General features: G+C 37.3%; 1 protein-coding gene across 6 annotated transcripts in view; it reads right to left on the bottom strand.

Annotated features, from left to right (window-relative positions):
- The window catches only part of AFTPH (aftiphilin), a 61,997-nt gene extending 42,990 nt beyond the window's left edge, over window positions 1-19,007 (bottom strand). For 4 of the 6 annotated variants that reach the window (XR_014000173.1, XR_014000174.1, XM_081156834.1 and 1 more), the window contains exon 1: window positions 18,725-18,990. The gene's annotated coding sequence lies outside the window, so the exon portion shown is untranslated. Of the gene's footprint in view, window positions 1-18,724 lie in introns of all 6 variants that reach the window. The other 2 variants (XR_014000172.1, XM_081156835.1) reach the window with 2 other exon arrangements.
- Between the last annotated feature and the right edge of the window lie 479 nt (window positions 19,008-19,486).

Below are 19,486 nucleotides of genomic sequence, written 5' to 3'. Positions count from 1 at the left end.
TTGTAACCAAACCAACAACATAGAGAGTAGTTTTTATTCCCATCACACCTTGGCAAAGTATGCTCTCTTCTCCTTCTAGGTGTAACAGGCTCTATCGGCCTCTGAGACTATAATCATTTCTGTATTTCTCAAATCTGTCTCACCTATTGATGGAAGAACTTGGGTGCACATTTCCCTTCAGCAGGTCTTGGCTCTGGCCCAACTCACCCTTCAGAAACCTATGAGAGTGCCGCTCCCAAGTTTCAGTCAAGAATGCCAACCAGCCAGAGTGGAGGAGGCCTGAAACTTTCCAGAAAATTCTTCTGTGTCCAAGCCAATTCACTAATATTTGTTAATTGAAGTATTATTTATTCATTGTTAACTGAAGTATTATTTGTATAATGAATTTACCTATTAAGCCTGACTTAGGCAAATCCACATTTTTTACATAGAAAATATGGACTTTAGTTATTTCGACCTAACAGGAAAAAGGAAAAGGGAGAGATGAGCTACTTACTGTACCTAGCACACAGCAACCTCAATAAATGTTTCTTCATCCTTCTTAATGGCCTACTTACTCCACATCACAAGGAGTCCTAATCAGTCATCCAGTTTCTTTATAACCCGAACAAGCACGTGTGTGTGCCTGCAAAGGGAAGGATGTGCGTTTAACTTGCTATTTTTATATCCGCTTATTCCGAGACCTATTACAGGGCAGTAAACAAGTAATGGGGGTATCCAGAAAAGATTCAAGCCATAGTATATACAAATAGTAGATGTGAGGCTCTCATGATTGAGTAGTAAATGGGTTATCTTAAAGGTAGTTAGACCATGAAGATAGAGAATTTGGGCAGATCTACATCCTGTACTCTGGAGATTTGTTCATGGGAAATCACATCTTCAGAAAGAGACTAGGGAACAATATATAGCCTTTTCAACAAATGGTGCTAGATCAATTGGGTATCTACACAGGTGGAAAAACAAATATTTGATTCTACCTAACATCTTAAACAAAAATCAGCTCTGGGTAGATTGTAGGCCTAAATGTGAAAGGTAAAACAATCAATCTTCTAGAAGACAATTTCAGAGATTATTTTCATGACCTTAGGGAAGGCAAGATGCTTCAAACAAGATCCAGAAAGCAGTAATCATAAAAGAAATAATTGATAAATGGGACTTCGTTAAGATTGAAGACCTATGTTCATCAAAAGAACAACATTAAGAGAGTGAAAAGGCAAGCACTGCCTAGGAGAAGAGATTTGTAATAAATGTAACTACTAAAGAACTCATATCCAGAATATGTAAAGAATTCCTACAAATCAACATGAGAAAACCCATTAAAAATGGCCAAAATATTTTGTGAACAGAAATTTCACAAAAGAGGATATCCAAAGGCCAATAAGCACATGAAAAGTTATCACGGAAATGTACATTAAAACCACAATAAGACACCACTACACGCCTAACCAAAATGGCTAAAATTAAAACAAAACAAAACTATATCTCTGATGGCAAAGAGCAACCGGAATTCTCATACTGTAATGGTGGGAGTATAAACTGGTATACTCATTTGGAGAACTGTTTGGCAGTATCTACTAAAACTGTACCAGGTATATACATGACAAAAGTGAGGACATATATGCACTGAGAGACATGTACAAAACATTCATGGCAACTTTATTATTAACTGAAAATAACCCAAATATCCATCAACAGGAGAGTGGTTAAATAAACCATGGAATATACATGCAGTGAGATACATGGCAATGAAATAAATTATTACTACAGGCAACAACATGGATGACTATCAGAAACATAATGTGTGAAAAAAGCCAGATAAACACACACAAAATACATACTATATGATTCAATTTCTATGAGGTTCAAAACAGGAAAACTAATCTACAGTGGTAATTCAGAATAGTCGTTACCTATAGGGGGGTCAAATACTGACTGGAAAGGCACAAAAATGAGCCTGCTGGATATTAATATTATTTCTTGAACTAGGAAGTAGTTACACAGGCACAAACACTTATAAAAATTCACCCACTGAACACTTAAAAGATTTGTGCATTTTGCTATATGTATGTTAGACATCAACGAAAACCAAAAACTGTTTCTCAGAAAATCAACATACATAGATTAACAGCAACTACATTACAAGTGAATGAATGTATGACCATAGTTATAAATATACCATTCTAGTTTTTAAAAAGTTTACTTATTTATGCCTTGCCTTATTCTGAGATTTAAGGCAATATATGTATGTCTCAAGTGGTAGGTGGTATGGTATGGGAGAAAGATCTTGGACTTGGAATAAAATGGATCCTAGGTTCAGATTCCAGTTTCCTCAAACTGTGAGTTTGTCTTCTCTGAGCTTAAATTTCCTATCTATATAAAGAGGCTAGCAGTTCCTACCTTTCAAAGCTGTTGTGAAAATTACAGAAAACAGACCTTCAGTACCTGTTACATTCTGTACACTCAGTAAATTATCAACTATCACCACATTTTAACTTTTCCCAAGTCTGTGGCTCAAATCATAACCTACCCTTAACAAAATCTAAGCCAATGTTTGCTTAGTTGGCACAAACACTCACATGTCTCTGCATATAGTGTAGAAGGTTACTAAAAGAAAGTCATTTAAGAAAAGTATTACTAACCATACTAAAGATACATGAAGTTGACTTTATTGCTGATTTCTATAACCAATCCCTAGAAAATAGGAAATAACAACTATGGTTAAAGGACTGAGACCATAACATCTGAACCACCTCAAGGGACCAGTCTGTTAAAAGATGGAAGTTTTGAAGTGGAACAGGATAGTGCAACACAGAAGTTGTCACCAGTTAAAGGTAATGGTAACAACTTCTCTGTTGCATTATCCTGTTCCACTTCAAAAGTAAACTGATTGTACTATTCAAGTAGAGGAAAGACCACAAAAATAAAGACTTCTAGGAAGGTGCCAGGTTGGGATGGAACAGATTTTACTATTTCTCTAAGACACAAAGGCAGGCCTTCTAGGACTCTCCCAGAATCAAACACTGAATAAAGAGTTCCTTCCAGACAGGCTAAAAACTCACCACAGAAACTCTCATCTTTTTTACAGGGCACCAACAACATCAATACATCAACTTTCAAGGCTAGATAAGCACACCTAAATTATACAATCCAGCGTTACTGAGGACCCTTCACTCCAAACTTAGCTTTATAGGGACTGGGATGGGAAGTGGGTGGGTATGGAGTAGAACCAAAGCAGGAAGGATGATGGTAAGTAAAAGGAAAAGACAAATAACTGTATCTGAAGTTACGCTACTTATGTAAATAGTACCAACTACAATAGCAAGTGGATCACACCAAAAAAATCACTACCTTTTTTACCACAGTATGTCTGAGGTTTATAATTAGTCACTTGTTAAATCATTTGGGTGAGTGAAGGAAAAAAGAAATCTGTATTTTCTTTAGAAAAAGGAGTGAAAATGTTGCATAAGCCATTAACAACACCCATCTGCATTACAAATGTTGCCTGCTACTGCGGTAGTCTGAATTATTCAAATCATTACTGTAATATCCTCACGGGAGTTTTAAGATACTATCAAAATGTATTCTCAATGAATCTGCCCAGTCTCCACTCTTGCTCTAGACTTGTCTTGTCTTATGTATTCTAGAACTGTGCACCTAACACCTATAACTTTATTAATGAATAAATTCCATAAAAATAAATAAATTTTAAGAAAGAGTCATCTTGTCATAAAGAAAAAGAAGAGTCCTTCTTCTGGGCCACATGAGGACTTGGATTTTAGTTAAGTTTTTGGCTTTCAATATACCTAGAGATGACCAAACCATAATGTCAAAAAAGTGTTCATGCCTCTAAAATTTTAAATCTCCAAATATTATCTTTTTATTTTCTCTTTTTAAGTGGTTTGTCCTCAGCATATTAGCTCAAGGGAAGCCAACAAAACAGGGAAAGGCCCTAAAAAGAGATGCTTTTAGTAAAGAATTGAGAAAGTTTTTGTTGTTGTTTGTTATTAGGACTACCTCCTCTCCCTTTGACACAGGCTGGAACTTTAAGGCTACTTAATCAAACTTCCACAATCCCAAAGCTAACTATTTTTCAGAGAGCTCATAACTCCTTCAAATTTGTCAATTTAAAAACAAAAACCCAAGACACCATAGATACCAACTGTATCAATATGTCACTACATCCTCAACTGCATAATAATATGCAGTATTATTTAAAACATCTATTAAAAAATAGTATATTCCATGTGCTTTTGTTCTCTGCTTACACCAATATTAAAGTTAATTTGTATTCAGCAGTTACTATGTGTGGATACTTTATGAAAAGCACTCATTAATTATCTCATTTGGTCCTCATGCTACGCTGGCTATCAGGTAGGAATTACTATCATCATTTTACAGATGAAGAAATAAAAGCTTAAAGAGGTTAAATAATCCCTCACAGTAGTATAACTAGTAAGTGGTGGTGAATCAGTCACAAGTTAATAAAATATCTGAACAATGTCTTACTGCATTAACTCCTCATATAATTGACAGCAAATGTTAGAATTAGTCTTCCCTAAAAGATTTCTGAGTTGTTCAGAAAAAGGTTTCTGAAACTTCCAAAAAACTTGAAGGATAAAAAAAGGTGCCTATAAGCTAAGATGAAGAAAGGATAAACAACAAAAATGCCAAGAAGTGAATCTCTTGTTTTGATATTAATGTATACAGTGGTAAAAATGTGGTAAACAATGAAAATAAGCAGCAAAATATCTTTATACCTATCATTGATCAACCTCAAAAGGCCAGAGTGCTAAAGGTGACAACCAAAGTTTGTCTTTCCGGTTTTGATGTCAATAAGGATGATTCACAAAAATACAAATATCACGTGCATAATGTAAATGACAACATGAGCAGCAGCAACACACATTCACTCTTAAGTGAATGCTGCTAAACAGCAATGAGTTATCATTTCATAGAAGCTGGTTTTAAAAAAATTCCTAAGAAAGAGCTTTTCTTTTACCGTATATTTTAGCCTTCTATGCAAATCCATAAGCCATTTTACTTATGTTTGTATAGTTTCACAGTAAAAATTAAACAAGATAAAAACATTAGAAGCTGTTTTACCTTTAATTTGTCATGTCAACTGACAGTGTTCGAGAGTTTACTGGTTATTTTTCTCAAAAGGCACTTTCTAACTGAAATAGAATAAATGACATTGGATAACTGCTGATAACAAAGGCAAAAGAACAGAAGCAGCAGTGAGGATAGATGTATTCATTAGCCCTTGGAAAACAGGTTTTTCCCCCAGTACTCTCTGCTCTTCTTATATTATTGCTGAATGAATTAGCCACTCTAATTTCCACCCTAACATCCCCAAAACTTGACTATTTGAAAGTAGGAACTACTTTGATCCCATGACCCTTCACTAAAATCTTGCTTACATCCACAATATTGTGTAGAGATAATCCCTGGACATTCCATTTATTTTCTCAACTGCTTGCTCAGGGGGCTCTTTGAATTTCTCCATTACTACTGATGTTTTCTCATCAGCCTATAAATTCTCAGGACTCTACCATCCTTAAACAAATCAGATCAAAACAAAACAAACCCCTTCCTTCAAGCCCTTCTAGCCCTCCCCCTCCTCCTCACCACCGAGCTTCTTGAAAGGGCCCTGTCTGTTCATTATCTCTACTTCCTAGCCTCCCACTTACTCCTCAACCCAGCACAATCTGGCTTCCACCCTACCACTCCACCAAAACCGTTCTTATAAGAGTTACTTTACTTGAGCTAAAAGACTGGAACTGTGCAGACATGGGCCTCTGCTGTGGAACATGCATCCTCAGGGCCTGGCTGTACATTACTACATTATCGTTCTTGCTGAGGTATTTATTCTACTGGCCACTCTTGAACTTCTTCTGGTCTACTAGTGTTCCAACATAAGTTAAGAAATATCTAAATTCAATCTAGGTAAGTATGATATGAGAAAAGCTGGCCTGAAATGTGACACATATGAAAGAAAACAAGTCCAATCACTTGTATACTGCAATGGGTCTGAAGAAAGAATATATTGAGAAGGGGTAGTACTCACAGGCAAGCCAGGAAAAAGAAAATCAGCTAAAAGACAAAATTCTGTTCATGTATTTTTAACAGACCAGCTAACATGAGTATCTGCTTTGACTTGAGGCAGTTTCTCAGCATAAGTGAAAGTATCAGCTGAAAGTGTCACCAGAGTGTGATGCTACTCTGGATAGTCCATCTAATTTCCCTTGCTCTTATTCTCTGCTCCCAGCAACTTTCTTTAGTACTTCATGTAAATTTCCCCATATAGATTTTTGCAATCGGCCAACATGAACAGCTGACATGCTTTGAAAGAAATTTCTTGCTGTAAAGTTTTAAATTAGCATGACCAGATGAGTTAAACCTCAAGAGCCCAGGGAATTTTGGGGAAAAACAAACAAACAGGAAAACCTACTTTGTGGATTTTCAAAACTGAAAACACTACTCTAGTCTGTAACTAAAATATGTACACCTTGGCAGGTCCTTGGCAGCTGCCCTTCCTCTGACAGTGCTACTCTCTATATTATAAACATCTACGGTGAGAGCAACTCATCTTTTAAAGAAAACATCTACTGAAGGTTATAAAACTACAACCAAATGCAGTTAGAATTCAATTATCTTGGCTAATGAGGAAGGAAGCAGACAATGTCTTAGATAATCTAAAACTTACAAATCTGGCCTTAAAATATGACCTATGTAACAGCAAATTTATCTCATAAACTATGTCTTTGCCAAGCACTATTAGGTTTACTTTAATTTGTTCCTTGACTACCTACCAAAAGAAAAAAATGACCCAGAGACAGTGAGGCAACAGAAGGAAATCAGACAATGAACTAAGCTTAAAAATAGTCATAACTTATTCACAGATAATAACATATAATGACATTCTTGGGGCAAATTAACATAAAATAAAGTGTTATATAGTTGAAAAATCAAATATAAACACATTCCAAAATAGTGCTCATCATAGTACGTGTGTGTAGTATATACAGGTAATGCCACAGTGGGTCTACCTGTACCAATAACTTAATGGAAACTATGGAAAGAATTCCCATGGCAAATAAATTTCCAGCTGGTTGACCTTTTAATGGTGTTATTGCTTGGTTTAAAGTTTTACTTTCTCTTGAGAGATAGAAAGGCTAAAGGGTAAAAAGAAAATAGGTAACATTTATTACTTGCAATGCACCATTATGACTTTAGTTAGAAATTATTTGAGAATTAGCCTTCCTATAAGGCAGAATTTTTCAAACTTTACTCCCATAACCCACAGAAAAAATACATTTTGCATGATGACCCAACATATATATATGGACATTAAAAGAAAAAATTGCACCAAACTTTTTACCCTTACTCTCTATGTACTCTTAATATTTTTAGTTCTATTTCATTTTATCTTAAAAGCTGGCTGTGACCCCCTAAATTGATTTTACAAACCTAAATTTACAAATCAGAAATAGGTCACAACCCAAAGTAAAAAAAAAAAAAAAAAAAAGGCTCCTGACAAAGGGGACATTGATTCACATTGATCTATTTAGAGAGAATGACTAAAACTAAGTCAATTTATCCCCAAATACTATTAGTATCACTGAGGTTAGGGAATGGCAAATAGGCCCTTCCATACAGGTGTTGCAAACAATGTCAGGTAATTAAAACAAAACAAAACAAAAAGAAAAGCTGTGACACTTGTCCATGTTTTTTACTTTTAAGTTATGTAAGCAGTGTGATTTTGGCAACTTAAAACTTCTGCAGTATTTTACTCTGAGTATTTTCTAAGCCATCAACTCTCCAATGATCAATTTTATAAGAGTAACTCATTTTACAGCCATGAAGCCATTGATTAAAATTTGCTACAAGAAGAAAAAGAAAGTCAAAATATTTCTTAGCACAGAATTTGTATTGGTCATGTCAGCATGTCTATGACTAGAACTGTTTGCATGCATCAATTTTGTTCTAGGTTTAATTCATTTCACCTCACAATAATGCTATCATTCTCTTTCCTTCTGATCCACTTCCCCTAAATCCAATTATTGCTTCCAGCACATAAGAGGAGGAAACAGAGCTTCTTTTAGAACAAAGAACTCCTCCTTGATCTGATGCTTACAAGGATAAAATGCATTCTTAGGTTTACATTATTTGAATGAAACAATGATTTGATAAAACGAAAGTGTTCTTTTTCTCCTTATAGAATTTTGTATTAAAGTAATAAATAAAAAATACTATTTATTTTTCAAATTCTACTACCCTCAATTTAGGAGGCAAGCCATGTCAAAGATAAAAATAAAGATACTATTGGTGGGAGTATATATTGGTTCACATACTCCAGGCAATTTAGTAATATATCAAAATTTTAATGCACATTCTTTTGACTAAGCAATTTCATCTGCAAGAATATATCCTACAGATGCATTCATACAAGTATGAAAGTATATTTCCACAAAATTGTTTATTCCTGCATTGTTTGTTTTTAAAAAACAACAACCCCAAAACAACTTAAATATCAGTCAATAAGAAACAGGGTAAATAAAAAGTGTAGCTATTAAAGAAAAAGATAAAGCTATATATGACTAATAGGTCAAGATGCTTTTTAAGTGAAAAAGTATTTCTGAGAGGCATTCTTTCTTAATTCTCCTCCTACCCATTATATCCTTTCTTTCCCTCCTTCAACTGATCTGCTGCTTCTGCCTGCCTCATAAATGTCAGTGTTCCCCAGGCCTGGGCCTCCCTATATTCTTATCCCTGAGAGATCTCATCCAGCTTTTGTTTTTATATGCTCGTAATGCCCAAACCTCTATCTATCTGTGGGTTGCCCAAACTCCAGATCTGCCTTCCCAAATGCCTTTATGAATATCTTTACCTGAATGTCCCAAAGACATCTCATGCTCTACAATTCCAAAACTACAATTAACCTCTACTCAAAAAACAAACTGAAACCACTTGTTCTGTATGATATTCTGAATTTTAAGTCCAGAAATCTGTTACCTCTGACTGTTCCCCCTTTTCTATTCCACTTCCCCAAATTAAATCAATTACAAATTAAATCCTTAACATCTCTTAACTGTATTTGTTTTAACATCCCACAACCAATATCTTGTTTCAGAGTCTCATTATTTTTGACGAGGATTGCTGCAATCCGCTGGAAACTCCCTATCTTAGCCAACATGGTTAAGATACTCCCTTTTTGCTCTAGCCAGGCAAAACTACCCACTGGTTCCTCCCCTGGCACCATGTTACCTCCAAATTGTCACATTTGCCATTTTTCTTATTTCCTATTCTTACCTGTCCAGAGAACCAATTTACTAAGCCTTCAAAACCCTATTCAGGCATGAAGTTATCTGTGAAGTAAGAGCACCAATATTTATCTAGTCACTATGTGATAGGTACTGTGCAAGGTGCTTATTCATACATTATCCAATTTAATCCCAACCATCCATTTTATAGATGAAGGAACAGGTTCAGCGAGATCAAATAATCAGTTCAAGGTCCCCATAAAGAGTAACAGTATGGAAAGTAGGGCTTTACCATTAAAGCCTGGGTTATGTCAGGTAGCCTGTCTGAATTAAGCCTTCTTCTTTATATCTACCTCTTTTGTTCTATTTAACAAAGTGAATCAAATCTGTTTCCGTGTTTGTCTCCCCTAGTAGACCATAAACCAATGCTTCCCATTCTTAGCTTTGTATTAAGCTTTTAAAATAGAATAGGTGCATTTTAAGTAAGCACCCAAACATCTGCATTTTAAAAAGTTTCAAAGATGATTCTGATGGTTAGCGAAGGCTGAAAACCACTGTGTTAAGCTCCAGAGGATAAGAATATTACTGGACTTTATAACTCTGGGGATGACATGTCTCTAAACTTGACTGTTGAACTCATAGAGAAAGGTAAATCAGTGAAACAGTACTTTTTCTTTTAAAAAGTTTTCCATTACAAATGTTTTGATTGTACAAATATATATATATTTTTAAACATACCTTTATTGATTTCAGAGAGAGGAAAGGAGGCGGAGAGAGAGATAGAAACATCAATGATGACAGAGTCACTGATTGGCTGCCTAGCCTGCAACCCAGGCATGTGCCCTGACTGGGAATCGAACCCGGATCTCCTGGATCCTAGGTCGATGCTCAACCGCTGAGCCACACCCGGCCGGGCCAAATATTTCTTCAAGTTCTGTCATACACACTTTCCTGGGACTATCACTAAGAAATTTAATATTATTAAGATTTCAAGTACAAAAAGTTCATGACATTAAATCTTCAATACTTTTCTTAAAAATGAAACTTGGAAAATTTCCTTAATAGATCAAATTTAAATTACTGCAATAATCCTTGAAACAGATATAATAATGTATATAATTTAAATATTATACAATTTTTGGAAAAAGTAAAACACTTTTATAAAATTAATCACAGTTTCACTTGCAGTTGAACTTTAAGAAATGAATGTGAACAAGAGAAACTTTTCTTCACTTCCATAAACCAAGGTCACTGGTAATCTAAAATCTGCACTTTTTTTATAGGTGTAACACTTGTACTGTGCTTCAAGTAAACTTCTGAAACGTAATGAGACAGAAACCTATCATCTGCTGGCTCATTATGATATAGGGGAAATAGTCTAAAATATGTAAAGGAGTACAAAGAAATGGTAACCTCACTACAGGGAAGAAGTAGTGAATATTCAAACATTCTGTATGGGCTTCAGGTAAAAGAAAATTGGAATTTGATACCTGAAACTCTTGATACAAAAATATTTTAAAAGGAACAAAGATGCCATTATGAACATTCAGTGTAAAAAGAGTTAAACTATCTCTTGATGATAGGTTCATTACTTTTTATAAATAGCTACTATAAACTAGAGCCTTAAGAACATAAGCCAATGCCTCACATTTTGAATGTCACTGCAGCAGAAATATTTTATCTGCAAATGCTCCAGGTCAACACTCCTGCATCCATACAACAGACAAGAGGGGAGAGGATAAACCACAGCAGAGCAGGAAATACTACAAAACACAAGCAATGACTAAGAATAAAACGACAAAAATACCTACTAAGGAGGGAGGGTGAGGCAGAAACATTCATTTCATACAGTCAAAAAACTGGGGTCTCATTAAGACATATGCAAATATTTAAAGATCCTACTCCTAGAAGTCTTGCTTTGAAAAGTATTCAAAGTTAGCATTTCAAGAATAAGAAAGTGCGACTTAGGAATGGTCTCCTGTTATTACCAGAACTGTTAGTTTTACTTAATGTAAAAATTGAATCTGTTAGCAATGTAATGTTTTTACATTTGTTGTTAAAACTTATTGTTAGGTATTTTACCTTTTTTTCCCCTGCTCATGTAAAATGGGTCTCTTCACTTCCATTTTCTAACTGGTGAGTACTATTTATAAAACAGAAAGCTCTTGGTACCTGTATACTATACCATCACATCATAAGCAAATTGGGGTGCTCTGACCTTTTCCTTTCTAATTCTTATGTCTCCATTCTTCCTTATTAATTGCTAATGCCTCCAATACCAAATCTAATGTGACTGTAGGAATCTACTATGCTCCCTTAATCAAGATACTGATTTTTGGTTTGAGGCATATGTTTTACAAATTTTCTCATAAGTATTAAACACACTCAAATTAGCAGTATTAAGTTCTTCCAGGTTTCATCCAGGCTCTCATCTTACAGCTCTCACCCAAACAATCTTATCCACCTAAAAGCTTTAACTGTCTAGGACTCCCAGACTGATCCCTACAAACCAACTCTCAAACTTGAGCTTCAGTCCAGCCAAGCCAACTCTCTACTAGCCCTCTCAACTTGAATTCCTTAAGATCTCGACCTGAGCTTAACAATAACAGAGCTCAAGCTCTTCTTGATCAAATCTGGTCCTGTTCTAGGGCTCTCTAACTCAGGGTGGCCCCACCACCCATTGTTACTAAGCCAGAAACTTAAGAGCTCCCCTCCTCCCACTAGCTCTAAAGAATGATTTTCATCTCAAAACCCCTCAACACAGGAATATCTCTTTCCACTACCTTTGATGTCATTCTGGTTTAAGTAGCCATTATTATCTAAACTAGTTCCACTGACTATTATTTAATCATGTCAATTCAAGTATCTTTTTAAAAGTCAATCTGATCATGTAAAATGCTTGTCGTATATAAAAAACACACCAAAAAACTCTTTAAGTTTATTAATAAGCCCAATTCCATCTCTTTGGCCACACTCCTCCCTTTCCTCATTGTTATCAATTCTCTAAGCTAGGCCTTCTTTCAGTTTCTGAAAGGCAGACAATAACATTCTTTTATGCCAGAGGGCCTTTGCACCTATACTCCCATATATCTTTCAATTTTTTTTTTTTTTTAAATCCTCACCTGAGGACATGCTTAGAGAGAGAGGAAGAAAGAGAGAAAGAGAAACATTGACGTGAGAGAGAAACACTGACCAGTAGCTATCCATACCTGTCCCAAACGGAAATCGAACCCAAAACCCAGGTATGTTGTGGTATATAACAAACACACCAAAAAACTCTTTAAGTTTATTAATAAGCCCAGTTCCAACCCTGACCCGGAAATGAACAAGCAACCTTTCAGTGCACAGGATGACACTCAATCAACTGAACCACTCCAGCTGGGCATATCTTTCAATTCTTAGATGAGGGATTGATTCTTCAGGTAAGTTTCCTAACACCTTCCCCCAAGTCCTCTTACATATATTTCTTTCAGAGCATAAGAATTGTAGTAACATATGGTTTGTAACCAAACACTTATAATTTGAAAAATGACTATGCAAATTGCTTAGTCATAAGCAGGCTTAAATGTAATAAGTTATTTTAAAAACTTACTACTTTCTAGAATAGTGAAGTTAATCTTATTATTTCTTCTTCATAGATATGTCAGTGTCATGCTCTAAAACAGCACTGCCTACTTTAAATACAAGCCTTATATACAATTTTAAATTTTCCAGTGGCCAATTTAAAAAAACACACAGATGGATTTAACCAGTTTACTTAACTCAAAGTATCAAAAATATTATTTTAACATGTAATCAATGTAAAATAAAATATTACATATTTTACATTAGTTTTCAAAAACTGGTGAGAATTTACACTTAAAACACATCTTATTTTGGACTAGTTTATTTCAAGCATCATATGTGGCAAGTGGCTACTGTACTAGACAACACAGTTCTAGAAAATAATATTCTATTTCTTGTACTTAAATAGCTTGCTAACAGAGTCAGAATTATTTTTAAAAGAGCATGGCATTAAGCAATTTTAACCTCACATCAAACAAGGACATGTCTCATGTTTAAACCCTTAAAACATTTTTAAATGATGCAAACATTCTACACTGCTAAAAAGCCTAAATCTAAAATAAAAATTCAGGTAAATACTTTTAAAACTGCATATTTACTGATCATCTGAGGAGGTTACAGGAAGATGAGTACTCTAAACCACTGCTGAAAGCAATGTTATTATATATAACCTCTTGAAAAGCAATTGGCTTGCCCTTTGATTTTGTAACTCCACTTCTAAGTCTCAGTTCCATGGAAATAATCAAGGACAAAGTTAAAGGTTTACATCCATACTTGTTCACAGAAATGTTTTTCTATGATAGCAAAAACTGGAAAAACCCACACAATCTATAGGAAATCAGAGAGAAAACCTGAAACTCACCAGATGGCATTCTATACAGCCATTAACAATCATGGTTTAAAGAAAATTTAGAGACAACGCTCACACTTCAATAGCAAAAGAAAAATCTATGCAATGATTACTACACATGTTGTATGTACACATATACATATATATGTAAACGACATATATCCATAGGGAGAAAAAAACCACTAAAGGAAAACCAAAATGTTAACAGTTATCTCTTTGTAGTGAGATGACTAGTGATATACTTCTTTTAATATTCCTTTTAATATATATTTATCGACTACTACTCTGTGCCAGGCATTAAAACAGATGGGCCTCTGCCATCAAGGGGCATACTAGTTTTCTTTACATTTTCTAAATTTTCTATAATTAGTATATTGTCCTTTCATAAACTTAATAACCATAAAATTATAATATGGAGTGGATGCTAATTTTGGTAAATCAGCTGTAAAGCTATATTTTTGGATCTGCTAGGTTCTATAAGAAGAAGTGAGTAAAAGGAGTCACAACCTTTAAAAAACTAACAATTAATTAGGGCGGATGATACAAGAAAACAGTAAAAGCAATTATTGCAAGGCAGAATATAAACATCACATGGACTAAAATGTGGCTATAAGGATTCTAAGAAAAAGATCTCACTTGATTGGGAAGAGGGAAAACACTGAAATGAGAGAAAAAAGCTTCATAAAGGAGAAAGAATTTGAAATGGGAAGGATTTTAACAGAGAGGAAACAGCAGGAGCTAAATATAAAGCATGTGGCAACTGTAAAGGAGCAAGAATTCACATCATAGAGTTTGGTTAGAATGTACGATATATGAAGGGAGTAAGGCAGTATGTTGACAGCCTTGAATTTTCAGAATGTAGTACCTCTGCATAAGTTTTTTTGAGTTTAGCAACTGATAAATTATTAAAGGTTCCAATTCAAGAAACTGTCCTACCACTTGTTGGTTCAAGCCACTACCATCTCTTAGCTGCATCACTGTAATCACCTCCTAACGGAATCTTCCTGCTTCCACTCTTGCCAAACAGACCCTTTTAAAACACAGACTGTCATATCTCTCTCAACTCAAAAACCCTAAAACGGTTCCCCATGTCACACACTAAAGCGCCTAAGTCACTGGAATGTCTACAAAGCCCCTGCAACACTGCCCTCTCACCCTCTAACTTTCTGATGACACCTACTACTTTTCTGCTTGCAATTTCTTGACTGTTCCAGGCATACTTCTACTCTCTCCCCCTTATTCTCTTCACCTTCCTCAGGTCTTGGGCCTTTCTAACCCAATCCTATATAAAACTGCAAGTCCCACCAACCTCCCACCCTGACTCAAAGTCAAAGTTTGTACTCGTCTCTCTCCCCAAAATGACTATTTTTCTCCATAATACTTAATATCATCTCCATCTCTGTATTTCAGTTGTCTATCCACATACATAAACATGCATCTGTGCACACACACACACACACAAGAAATTGAAGTGCTATAAGGGCTAATTTTTTTCCTTAATTGTTTATTTCCGTATCCCTGGGTAAAACAAGGCCTGACATACAGCAAGTGCTAAGTAAAAGAATACCACAGTGTTAGTAGATACTTAGTTGAAATGGTGTGTGGCATTTGTAAGCATTTATATAAAGAGAACCTATGTGAATTTACTCAAATTTACCGCTTGATTTTCCTCCGGGAACTATTCACCAAAATAGTGCTTGTAGATTAAGCTTTGAGCATACAGACAACCTTTAATTTATTAGCAATTTATCTTTCTAAGGTTTACTTAAGTTATTCGGAATGGGGTGGTGGTGACTGAGGAATGATAGGACAGTCTTAAATCTCCTATTTTCCTTCTCTTTTCACTCTTCCCAATGAAGAGCAATGACTCCCCACCTCCCCACTACTGTATAGTTTCAGACCTTTACCCTTTCCTAGGGAATAGGTCTAATCCAGACCTATAAGCCCCTACCCTGGGCTAAGGCCAGAAATAGAAACTAGGAGAGTGATACAGAGCTATTGAGATAATTGGCAACAATTAGAGGAGAGCCCGGGCAAGGGAAGTTACTGCAGAGGAACCTGGAGAGGGCATTTCTTAATTCAAATACTTTTAAGCTAGAGGTTCCTTGTATTTTAAAAGGAAGTCAACACAAAATGACACCAACTCCTTCCCTGTTCTTTTTTAAAACATACGATGCTGAAAGACCGAGTGATACTTTACAGTTTTTTAAATGAAAACCTGAACTTTTTATTTTATTATGATTTCAAGCATACAACAAAGTTGGGGGGGGGGGGAATGTAATAAATGACCAAGTACCCAACACCTAGTTGTATTGAATCTTAATCTTTTACCAAATCAGCTTCAGATTTAAAGACTATTATGGGTGAAAACCCATGGGCTCTTCCTAGATCCTTTATCTCTAGTTCTCCAGAAGTAACTTTTATTCTGATTTGCCCTTTATCATTCCCATGCATGTTTTTATATTTTTGTTACATAGTCCATGAGTCCCAGACCACATAGTGTATATTTTTGCATATGTTAAAACTATGTAAATGGTATCATATTATATCCTGGCTGTCACTTAACAGCTGTTTGACTTTAAGTAAATTACTGACATCTCTGTGCTTCAGTTTCCTCTCTAGAAAATGGGGATAATGCCACCTACTAGCTTACAGAGTTGTTGTGAGGATTAAATCAGTTAATATACTTTATATACAGCACTTAGAAAAGTATCTTGTTTATAGGAAGTAGTGTATATCAATGTTAGTAATTGTATAAAGTTGCAAAAGGACCTGTGACTGTGTGTATGTAGGTATATCTCCACCGTGTGTGTGTATATATATGTATTGAGAAAAGATTAATTACCAAAATGAGATATAACCCATATAATGCCAGATAGCTTCAAAACTGAATGAAAACCAAAAAAATACTTATGAAATTTAGGCTGGAAAGGTTCATTAGCCTACTTAAAGAGGAACTGAAAGGGCTAAGCATGGAGGGAAAAAGTATTTTGTGACTTGCAAATTGTAGGTAACATTAAATTTGAATATAAACATTTTATTTGAATAATTTATAACTGTTTAAAAGTACCTAAATACTTAATGGCCTCCTGTTATGAATTTTGGGGGGCAGGGTTGGGAGAGGGGGTAATCTATCAATGTGATACTATTCAAAGACTTCTCAAACTGTTAAAGGAGGCACTTTAGATTTCATACAAAGTAAAACATTTTTTGAAACTCAAATTTTACTACTTTTTTGAATTAGTTTTTAACTAACTGTAAAGCAGAACAAATTAATATTTAAAATATTTTATAATAGGATTTACCTAGGTACATGACTTTCATAAAGGCAATTGGAGTTTGCAAAATTTACCAATGCAATTACGGACACATTATCTTTGTTTTGATAGGGCATTATTTTTATAACAGTCTCTAGGTCAAAAAAAATCAGAAAACATCAAAACTGTAATGCCCTACATATTATGTGAAATCTCTCTTTCTTTCAAGATCCTTTTTAAGATTTAAAAATATCTATGCTTTGAGGATAAATTAATATATCTAACTGATACATAAACAGAAGAATTACATTTAATGAGCATTTACTAGGTGCCATGTAATGGCCTAGCTGCTTTACACAGGATCTGTCTAATCCATGTGAAATATCTTCACGGACAAAATTTAGAAGACTACCACAGATACTTTGTTTAAACATATATACAGGGTGTGGCAAAAATAGGCTTACAGTTGTGAGTGCACGAAAGAGTTTATTCCTGTATTATTATTTATTAACTACTGTATTATTTTCCATACCAACTGTAAACCTACTTTTGCCCCACCCTGTACTACTTCGAAGATTTTAAAATTACTACAAAAACGAACATTTAAGCCGGCAAAGTGCATAAAATGTAAACTACACAGATTTTATCACCACAATAGTGTTGAAACATTTGTTTCACCTAAAAGATTAACTGAAAGCAACAATTTAAATGTAACATCAAGCTTAAACTGTCTCCCCCTCCCACCCTCCAACAAACCCCCTCCACCTCACTCCGCCCCCCCAAAAAAACAAAACTCGGGAGTACGAGAGCGTAACCAGTGAAAGAAAGATTAAAGTTCTAAAGCAAAGTTCTACTTTTCTTCTCCTAAAGCGATAACTTTGAAACGGAACCATTGCCTTTGTCTCATTTATTTCCAGTAAAATACGAACATGTATGAGTTCATCTTTCCTAGGTCCCGATAGAAGATTCAGTGGGAAACCAAGCTATAACTTGCATTAATCAACAAGAGAAAAACCTAGCCATGCTCAGTACTTTCTAATGGAGAAAGAGCCCTACCGCCGTTCACCCTACAGTCTGTCCTCTGCCCAAGCAAGACATTAGCACCTGCCAAACTGGGCGCTTGAAGAATAAAGGTCCAACTTTTCGAACGCAATCTGGGGAGGAGACGCAGATTATTTCTTGAGGAGCGCAAGAAGGAAGCAGAAAGGGTCCTCTCAGGAAGGGGTGCATGAGCTTTGGGGTCGTCTCCTCCGTCCGTAGGAGGATTCAAAATCTGTTTGCTTCGGAGACCCTTGGAAGCAGCACACTCCGGTCGCGGCCAGCCTCCGGCCTGGGCGAAGCGGGCAATGTTTACACCTGTCACGAGGGGGAGGGCGACGACGAGGAGGAGGAGGGAGAAAGAGGGAGCCTCAGCAAAGCCCCAAACTTCTCAACAGCTCCCGGGAGGCAACGGCCGGCGCAGAGCTCTGGGCAGGTGCAAGCGGAGGGACAGGACGAGTCGGCGGCGGCCGGGGAGGTGACAACGGCTCACACTTCCCCGGCTGGTGCCCGGGGTGGCGAGGAGGAAGCCGTACGATTCGGGCGCAGCCGCTGGCTTCCCCGCACCCGCCGCGGAAGAGGGCAGAGCCCGAGCCCGGAGCCCGCAGGCCCGCAGAGCCGGCACCTCCCCACAGCCCCCGGCTCCGTGGCAGACAGGTGCCCCCTGCCCCGGCGGGGGTCTGGCGGGTGGGCTGGGTCCCCTCACCCGCTTCCCCCGAGCGTGGCTGGCGGAGAGCAGCAGTGGCGCTTACCTGGCTCGTCCGGGGCGGCCGCGATGGGCATGGCTCAGGGGGCCGGGGAGGAACTGGCTCCCCGGGGAAGGACCGGCTATTCGGACGCGGAGCTGGTGAGAGCGGAAGGCGAGCTACTCACAGCCCTGTCAGCGAAGCAGCGCCATCGACGCCCACCCGGAGTTTCAGCGCTGCCGCGGAACCCCCATCCCATTACCCTCCGCCCTCTTCCGCCGCCGCCGCCGCCGCCTCCACCTCCTCCTCCGCGGAGACCCCCCGCCCACTCCACACACTCTCCCATCATGCAGCGGGGGAACCGCTGCCGCCTGTACGTCACTTCCGGGCGCAGGTGGCTAGGTCAGGGCCGGGCGCTGGTGGGTGTGGGGAGTTGGGGAGAACGCTCTGAGGGAGTTAGTGTCACAGAACGCTACCCAGCGCAGGCGCCTTGGCGCGGAGCGCCGGCCGCCATTTTGGGTGAGGGCAGGCTGCCCTTTTCTTTACTTCCGTGCGAGTCACTGAGCAGTGGTGGGGTGAAAGCCGTCCTTCCGCACTCCGCCGCCTGCTGAGGCAGCGCTCGGGGCGAGGGACAGGTGCTTCTCAGCCGGTTAATATTAACATCCAGCTCTGGACCAGTTAAGTCTCTTGGTCTCCAAATGAAACTGCCAAGGTTCTGAAATACCGAACCGTGTCTTCAAAAACCTACTGCGGAGCACTAATCAGCGTGTCCTTTTCGCCCCGAAAAACGACTTTTTTATTCACCAAGTCTCTTTCTCTTTTTAATTC

The sequence above is a fragment of the Miniopterus schreibersii genome, assembly GCF_964146895.1.
Source record: "Miniopterus schreibersii genome assembly, chromosome: 13".
NCBI lineage: Eukaryota > Metazoa > Chordata > Mammalia > Chiroptera > Miniopteridae > Miniopterus > Miniopterus schreibersii.
This window is presented reverse-complemented; position numbering and strand designations above follow the sequence as displayed.